This window comes from Etheostoma cragini, chromosome 17 (assembly GCF_013103735.1).
Source record: "Etheostoma cragini isolate CJK2018 chromosome 17, CSU_Ecrag_1.0, whole genome shotgun sequence".
NCBI classification, from domain to species: Eukaryota; Metazoa; Chordata; class Actinopteri; order Perciformes; family Percidae; genus Etheostoma; species Etheostoma cragini.
The window spans coordinates 6,972,552-6,980,704 of NC_048423.1; positions in this window are offsets into that span (position 1 = coordinate 6,972,552).

Below are 8,153 nucleotides of genomic sequence, written 5' to 3' on the forward strand. Positions count from 1 at the left end.
GTTACAGAATTTGCCTGATTATGGATTTGGCTTAAATGTGCAACATTTCAACAAAAATTGCATTTAATAAAATAGGAAGTGTTTTTTATTCTCATGTTAATTGCCATGGGGGAGTCCTGATGGTTTCTGTATGTCCAGCCACTTGTAGCTCCATGTTTTTACTCTCATTTTGTCATGATGTGTCAGCATTAGACAACGTTCATTAAGGTCCCGTTTATTTATTCTTTTATGGTGTCATTTTACCTGTAATGATGATGCACATGATCCTTCAAAACTCTGTCTTGTACTACTCACATGTACGATCACTGATTTAAATGACAGCCATACCCGTATAAGCAGATTAGTTTGATCTGGTTTGTAGGGCTTCAGTTAACATGGTTGAAACTGTGTTTACTGTTAATTACGTTGCAAAACTCTGGTCTGAATGGAATTTAAAATGTAAATACTTCTGTACATAATGGTTAATGGACATTTAAAAATGAGTAGACTACTTTTTTTTTTCCTGAAGCTATTTTTATTTTATACAATATTTCTGAGTTGTCATTTGAAAAAACAAAAATTGCAGGATGAGGAAAAAAATGTTTGTACCCGTTTCAAGGACATTGTCTTTGGTTACATGTAAAAAGTTGTATCTCAAAAAGAACAAAAAAAAAACAGTTGCTACTTTCAGTACATCCCCTATGTGTTTTCTTCCTTGAGCTGTTTGGACAACCGGAATCCTTTTCTTTCATGTCCAGACTTATTGCTTGGACTTTTTTTTTTTAACGCATTCAGTGCACGCGTGCAATCAATCCCTGTTTCTTACCCATCCCTGACAAAGTGGCTGGGATGGAGCGAGAGTCCACAGCCAGGGTGGATATACTTAACACATTCAGCGGTGAGTTTGTGAACACGGCCCCTCAACTTAACTGACTGCTGCATAATAGAAACAAAAGGTTTGTGTTGAAGTTGCTAGCTGAGAGACAAACTTACAAATAGCTTTGGGAGCCTGGGTATTGTAGTGAAAAACTATCTGGCAACACAGATTCCACTCAGGCGACCGGTGTGTAAACTACAATACAAAAGGCGGGGACAAATGCAGGCTTTAAATTTAAAAAGCCAGGGATTGTTTGGTAACACGTTTGTTAAACGGTGCACAAATAACATGTAATTATGTCTGGTTGCACCAAATGCATGTATATGATTAGACGGAGTTGTTTTTGCAGTTATTAAGATGACAGGCACCGCTGCCTTTCATCTGCCCACACATTATACATGATGGTTCTTCAGTTGTAAGGCAGAACCATAGCAAGTAGGTGGATGAAGGTAAAGACTTGGAGGAAAAACCAGTGCTTCCTAAATGTTTATAAGATTGATAAAATATCCTCCACTGAGAGAGAATACGAGGGAGGGGAGAATGAGGAGAGAAAAGGATGCAGAACACCAGATTGTTTCCCACCAGCCAATCAAAAGCCTTGGTTAAGCTGCACAGCCTTAAGGGGAGAACTACAACTAAATGATGCAGCATTCATCCTTTCATCTCCCTCCGTTACTGGACCTATTTTTCTCTTGCTCGACTCGTATGCTTTTCAAGCCTTACCTCTCCCCTGAGCACATGCTGTTTTACTTTTTCGTAACCTGTTTTCTTGTTTCTATGGTGTTTATTGCAAGATTTACTGCAGCAAAAAATGATCTTTCTTACTCTGCAACTCCTTTTTGATGTCCTATCTCATCCTTTTTGTGTTGTTAGTGTGAAGTTTGAATGGGTGAGGAGCCGACAGGTGAAAACATGTCTTTTTATCTTTGCTTTTTCCTCTGAAGGAAGAATGCTACAAGTCCTCAATGCATCACTAGGTGGTGTGAGTACTCAGCCCCCGACCGCACTGCCTGAACAACTGAAGTGGAGTGCACACACCCACATATCTTTTTGTGTACTAGCACGCACACACAAGTATGTTCTCATCGTTGGTGTTGCTTACTGATTTCCCCTCAAGCTGAAGAATTTTGCTGTCTTTGGAAAGATAAACGGCCTTGCTGATGCAGTCCCACTTGTGCACACGCTGCAGAGTGGTGAGACATTTATGAAGAGACTCAAGAGTTACTTTGCTGACCATCGATACCCTTATTCAGTCAATTTAAACAAAGCGGTCAAACGGTGGAAACAATTTGCCGCCTGTCCACCAACACATGAAACAGACTGGAATGTGCAGAAGTGCTTTCGGTGATAGTTATGTGGCTGAAGATCTTTAACAAAATTCTTCAATCTGCCTTTTTGCTTTTAGAAAAGTTCAAATCATATCACAGCATATCAAGTGTGTCTATGTGTGATTCTTCAAGGATAGCTCTTAAAAGATCAGCTGGAGCATTTAGGAACACAGAATTATTTTTTTTTTTTAAACTACTGGAAGTGGTATTGTGAAAGTAGCTATGGCACAATGTACACCTTCAAAAGTCCTGCAATCAAATATACAAAAGCATGTAAGCAAAATGTAAATAAAGTATAAGGCTGGCAATATATACAATATATAATTAATAATCTCAACAAATCCCATAGAAAAGCCTAAACCAACAGTGTGCGACTTTTTCAATACTTTAAGACTTCCCCAGTCTGTTGCTCTAAAGCCGTATATTCACGTTGGATGGATGGGAAAGGTTCCCATGGTAACGACTTGCCTCATAGAACAACTCAGTTTAAAATAGTGTACATTAATAATTTAATACTATAGGCCTATTCACTAAAGTTTGGTTTAATCACATTGAACAAGACACGTTGGCTGATGTGAGGTGTCTGCGTGCACTTCCACATCAGTAGGCTACGTTCCAGGTTGCATATTATTGGAGCTTTCCCAGTCAGAGCAACAACTTTGAAGTCGATGCGTTCACAATTCTGAAGCTTAATATAACTCCGATATGGCACAAACACAGCATAAGCCCCAAGCCCAATGGTCTCTACTATAAAAAGCTATCCATAAATTATTTATTAGATTTTTTCTAAACAATCTGGGTTTTTATAAATGTCATCCAAACAAAGCGGCCCTCATTTATCAACCTAAACGTAGAAACCAGCGCAGACATGAGCACAGAAATAATCTTATAGGCTTCACGTGGGATTCATGAAACGTTCCTATCACACCAATCAGAGCGTAAGAATGGTCATACGTTGATATATGCAGTGGCTGGACGATCATAGGCTAATTTAAATATTACACCCCAATATATGGTTGGTTTTGAGGCCTCGCCCCTACTATTTACAATATGGCAAGACATAATCTGTCTGAGAAGCACCACTTTTCAGGTGGAGATTGAAACCCTGATGTCTCAGTATAATTTGCAGTAACTTGTATCCTATAAGGCAGCCTATAGGGTATGCCTGGTCAGATTTTTTTGCAGCCTACGCTCCCGTTCAATTTGAGAAATGCCAAGCTTTGTGTAGGAATCCGTCCTACGTCTGTTTTAGGTCTTATTGAATACACCGTGTACGCACGTTTTCATAAATCAGGGGACTAGAAGTGAACTTGTTAACTATTTTATGTTGCAGATTTGGTGCAATAGTGAGTATTATATGGATGAGGCTAGTGCAAATGTTCAACGTAATGAAGGGACATGTCAGCCAGTGCCACTGTGTGGCCAATGGTGTGTTTTCTATATGTATGACAGCAATGTAGCTCTATCAGGTATTACTTGTAGGCTCAATTCAGTTCAATATGTATTTATTTATTAACAACCATAGTTGAGCAAAGTGCTTAACAAGCTCAAAAATAAATAAATAAAAGTGATTATATACACAAACAACACACAATCAAAAATAAGCATTAGTAAATAAATAAATAAATAAATAAAGGTCAAGATGTCAAAGCTCAACTCGAATTGAAAGCCAACAAATAATAGTGGGTCTCAAGCAAGGTCTATGTTTCAACGGTCCGAGATGTTCTGATATGAACAGGTAAAATATTCCAGAGGTTTGGAGCAGCCACTGCAAAGGCTTGGTCACCTTTATTTTTCAACCTGGATCTGAGCACATTGAGGAACATCTGGTTGGAAGACCTCAGTGCTTTGACATGCATGTGGACGTTTAAAAGCTCTGATAAATAAGAAGGCGGCAACCCATTAACACTCTTGAAAACAAGCAATACAGTTTTAAAATCAATTCTGAAACAGATACAATGTGGTCACACATTTTGGTCCTGGTTAAAAGTCGAGCTGTTGCGTTCTGGGCTAACTGCAACCGATGAAGGGATGACTGATCCAATCCAACATACAAAGAGAGGATCAATTCATGGTTGGTTTTGCTCTTTTCCTGGAATTTTTGACAATAAGAAGAGTATAGAAAATCACTTCTGTATATTTAAAAGTAGTCACACAGACTATCTTCTTACAGTGTTACATTATTACCTTATTGGATTATTAATACTGGTGCATTAAAGAATGTAGTAGATGTTCAGGGTGGATCTAATTAACCTACTGTTCTCTAGGCGTTTATAACCATTTTTTTCTGTCCTTATAGCTGTCAAACAAATGTGTGTAGTGGAGTAGAAAGTGCAGTACTTACCTCTGAAATGTACTGTAGCCAGTTAGTGTATATAATAGCGTTTCTTATTTTTAGAACTGTACTTAACAGTGCTTGAGTTTTTGCACTTTACTATTACTGTTACTTTCCACCACTGCTGTTCAGACCAAGAGCAACTCTTTCCCCTCTAACTCCTACTCTTCAATTTCTATGTTAAAACAGATTAAGTCTGAGGGTAAACAGTGAGGCTGAACTAAGTGTATTATCTTGAAACTGCAGGATAACCTAGAGCCAACCCAGAGTCAACCCACTGTCAACTGAATGAAGAACTTTGCACTTGACCACACTGCACAGAGGTGACGGACCTGGGATTCACTGATTTGTGTACAAGTCTGGGATTATTTTGCTTTTTCTATAAAAGATTTACTCAAACAAACTGGTTGTGTCCACCAGTGCTGCCCTGTTGTGCTGCCACAGCACACTGTGCTATAAAACCTTAAGAGATGTTTTCACTGGTGTCTTGGTTATTCACATACGTACACATTTTCAGGCATACACACAGTGATTCAAGCGTATGGAAAAACACACACAGGCCAAAAAACACCTTGCAATGGTAGCGGCAAACAGAAGCACAACAGTAAGTGAATGTGCGCTTCTTCAAATGTGTAAACATAATGACACTAATGCATTTACATCCTAACAAAACCAAGCCAGTGCACATCCCTCTCTGCCTATACATGTTCAGGTAGCTCCTCTTGTGTAATCTCACGCCTTGAATCATTGAGTGGCAGGACTGAAAGACTTAAGCAGCCCATCTGTATTCCTGGGTGTGCGTGACCTGCACTCTAACGGATGGGCTCTGTCCACGGGCAAGCCAGATGAAGAGTAGAGCACAGTGGTAGTCTCACAACCCCACACGGCCTCTGCCTTTTGCTATTCTCCACCTCCAGGCTCAGTCTGCCTTCGTTCTTTCTGTGGCAGCAGGGTGGAGGCTGATGAGTGTTGTGTGGGGTCTTCTGGGTTGCTGTTGCTGTGTGCGTTTGTGTGTGTGTGTCTCGTGACTTTAGCTACCTTTGGGGACACATTTCAGTCTAAAAACCAGTTAATTGGTGACAGCTTGTCCAATTGGGGACATAATCTGTGTCTCCAATTGAGAAGGGGGGGGGCAGACATCATAGCAAAAGGGGGGGGGACTCTTCAGTTGGTACAAATCACAAACATATTCTGTACATATTCACAAGAAATTCCCATAACATACCCAAACACCCTCAGGATACACATTCAAAAATCTGCAGCTGGATAATAACCCATTTCTGATTTGCTCTAGTGTACAGGAATATTCTTTTTCCCCCTTTTTTTCACAGCTGAATTGGAGGCTGGTTGCTGTGTGGAAGCAGGCTAAGTGTGTGGGTTGGGTTGTAAGAGTGTTATGTGGAGCTCAGGGACACTTGCTCATTCACAGCATCTGTGCTTGTGCGTTGGTCCTTACAGTCTATGGTTGCTCCTGATATCATAAGATCAAGATAATTGTGCAACACAGGGAATAAATGAATAGCAATGAATGAGACATGTAAAGATGTATCCTGCTGTGAAAAAACATAAAAAATGCTGCAAAACTGAAGCCAACGTAATGATGCCTGCAGAACGTTTGCTTGCACTTAATGTTTTGGCATTTTGTTATTTAAAGCACAATCGTGGAGCCTAAGAAAGAGGTGGATGACATGCAACAAAGGTCCCTGGTAGCTGAAATTTGAATCAGGCAGTTTCGGTGTATCTTTTCTTAGATCATTATTTTCAGAGTATTTTAGATCCCCAGCCCTCCATGGTGCCTGTCTGTACTAATAATTTTTCCTGCCAATTTTTCCTGCCATGTTTAACAACTGAAATACACATTTAATTTCACAGTAGATAGTAGATAATAGGGTTCAGCACAGTTCAACGTTCTCTTCAGTGGATGCTTATTTTTGTCTCTTAGAGCTATCATTTTTTAAAGGGACACTTCAGTGATTAGTATTGAACTTCTATAACGTTGGAGGACTTTTTAAGGAGTTTTTAAGAAAGAGAAGTAAAAATCAATACAATAGAGGCCGAGATATCTTGACCTTGAGTCCCCATGTATCAAGCCTTAAAAGGACACTACACTTACCATAGTGCAACCAATAGTGCAATCAGAGATGACTCACGTAAGGTCCAAACATTTGTCAGAGTTGACATAGCTCCCAAAGAGGCGTTAGAATTTACTAGTGTCAGACGACAAGCTCGTTAGCTTATTCGCTAATGTTAAAAAAACAAGTTCACAAGCTGACAGTGAACATGTTTCTATCTCAGTTGCAAACGCAGGACAAAGAAGTTCGCAAACTCCATAGCTTAGTTGGCAACAGTACAACATGATTTGCAAGCTCGTTGGCTTGGTCGCTAACGGGACAGTAAAGCTGCTTTTACATAGGAACTCCAGACAAGCTTTGGAGAATCAGTTTCCAACACAGTCCGGAGTTTCCGTTTCACACATGTAGATCACAACAGGAGAGTCTCCGTGTCAGATGCATTATCCCTGTAAATGCACCTTTTGGTTAGGATGAAGGGTGGCGCTGGTACAGAGTGCACCAGACATGACATGGCGCAGATTACACATCACAGAAAAGCCGGTTCATAATTTGGTCCTAAACAACCAAGTCTCTTGCTGTTCCTTGAATTTGTCTGACGATTTTGGCCCTTGCAGACAGAAGCCAAAAGAAATGTCATCAACCACCAACTAATATATACAGTGTTGTGTATATAAATTATATGTATATATGTTTTTTCCTACCGTGAAACTACATAATGTCCCAGTGAGTGTCAGTGTTCACACATTAGAGTTAGAAAGCATTAGGGAGCTAACCTAAGGATAACAAGCTGCAATTTCCAAGGTGTCAGTAAACATATCTTCATGTTGTGAAGCCTCTCAGTCATTTCAGCTATCTAGGAGGATGTGTTCTGTGAGATAGTGCACCTATTGGCACAGAGTTACATAGATAGAAAAAGTTGTTGTTTTTCCTGCTTGTTTAAAGAACATTTATGAGTCTAAATACAGGTATCTAAACACAGAGCCTGTGTATTGTTAACTAATGAACTTGCAATTGTAAGTGACACCAAATCCATCAGTCTATCTCTCCCCTACAATCCTCTGTCATGGGCTTTCCTCTCCCTTAAATATGTCTTTCTCACTTGACCTGGCTGTTTTAATTTTTAATTTGTGTTGTTGTTGCTGGATATCTAAGTGATTAACTGCCAGTGTGAAGCATTTGAGGGCAGGCCAGCCAACTAGCAAAGACTCCTGTGGATTCAGAAAAGCAAACAGAACATCAGCAGCACAAGCCTCTAAACAGAATTTGAAGATCTCCTTTTTTCCAATCTAATGGTCCCTGTGATACTTCCCCCGAGGCTGGCGTTCAGCAAAACATTCAGTGCAGCATTGAGAGATGACAAGGCAAAAAGGGCTTTTGATACTGAAGCTGCATTTGTGGGCAAATTTTTGGTGGCGTTATCAGTGGCAACATTTCCTAGAAATCATTACCCTTACACCTAGATATTTTATCAACGCAGAGACGAAGGCAGCTCACTACAGGTACATTGTCTGTGTCAGACAATGCTACTCTAATTGGCAATTTCTTTTCTCTTCTTTTGTGTG